Source organism: Galeopterus variegatus, unplaced genomic scaffold (assembly GCF_000696425.1).
Source record: "Galeopterus variegatus unplaced genomic scaffold, G_variegatus-3.0.2 Scaffold4542, whole genome shotgun sequence".
In the NCBI taxonomy this organism is placed as follows: domain Eukaryota; kingdom Metazoa; phylum Chordata; class Mammalia; order Dermoptera; family Cynocephalidae; genus Galeopterus; species Galeopterus variegatus.
This window is the reverse complement of record NW_007730653.1, coordinates 54,034-55,149: the sequence shown is the minus strand read 5'-3', so window position 1 is coordinate 55,149 and position 1,116 is coordinate 54,034. Positions and strand designations below refer to the sequence as shown.

The 1,116-nt window shown below is 44.5% G+C and overlaps 1 pseudogene; it reads right to left on the bottom strand.

Moving 5' to 3' along the window:
- Positions 1-342: 342 nt before the first annotated feature.
- The window catches only part of LOC103603304, a 17,227-nt pseudogene continuing 16,453 nt past the window's right edge, over positions 343-1,116 (bottom strand).

Below are 1,116 nucleotides of genomic sequence, written 5' to 3'. Positions count from 1 at the left end.
GAATGTATTGGAAGGAGTCTAAGAAAGCTGGAGAATCAGGGATCAGGAAGGAGGAACAGTGAAACAGCCTCACATCAGAACAATGTGACCAGCCACCGGTGCTGGGGTGTGTGGCCTCCACCCACTTCTTCCTCTCCTGTGTCTCTCCCTCCTGATCCAGTCTTTGCAGAGAGCATCTGACCAGTCAAACTTCACTTATGGGTCTGACCCTGGATGTGCAGTGATGGTGAGAGGAGTCCACTGATTTTGTTTTTCTTAACCCAAAACCTTTTTCCCCCCCATTTATGTAAGTATTTAGAACACATAAAACAGGCAACGTTTATTCTTTTTTCTCATCCTCTGCTAAGGGATCTGCCGGTAGTCTTCCCGTGGGGCACCGCTGCTTTCCAAGCCTGTTACTGCCACTGGTTCCTCCCTCTGCCACACAGCTGATCCATGTCCACCTGCCTCATCCTCAGGAGGAGACGTGCCTCTTCACCATTCTATTGGCCTCCTGTCGTTTCTCTGAAGTCCTCTGTCTCCATTGAAATACTCTTGCCTTCTTTCTTTTCTTTGGTTTTATCAGCTGCTTGCTCTTCCTCAGGGACAACACTGCTTTGGCTGTGTTCAGCTTTCTCTGCTGCCTCTTTCTCCCTTCCTCTGCCTCTTGTGGGCCTGTTCCTGTGCAATTTCAGCTGCAATTTTTTTCATAGCTATTTCTACTTTCAAACTGCATAAACTTTGAAGTTTACTGTTAAATTAACCTGTGCTTCCCAGGAATTTCTCCTTTTCTTTGTGTTGCTCATCTCTTTGAAGAAGTTCAGCCTGTAGTTTTCACTGATGGACCATTAAGGATTGGACCTTGTTTGAGAACCTGCATCCTAGCTGTTGTGGCAACTGACCAAATGTCTGGCCACACATTCTCAGTATGTACTTGACTGATAAAGAGGTGGTTTCTCTGGAAACAGTAGCTGTATGCTTCATTGAAAAGCCATCATCAAAAGATAACATAGGAGAAAATCTAGGTGACCTTGGGTATGGCAAAAACTTTTGAGATACAATGTCAAAGGCAAAACCCATTAAAGAAATAATTTCTTCATGAGAAAACATGCCAGACTAGCAGAAAATATTTGCAAA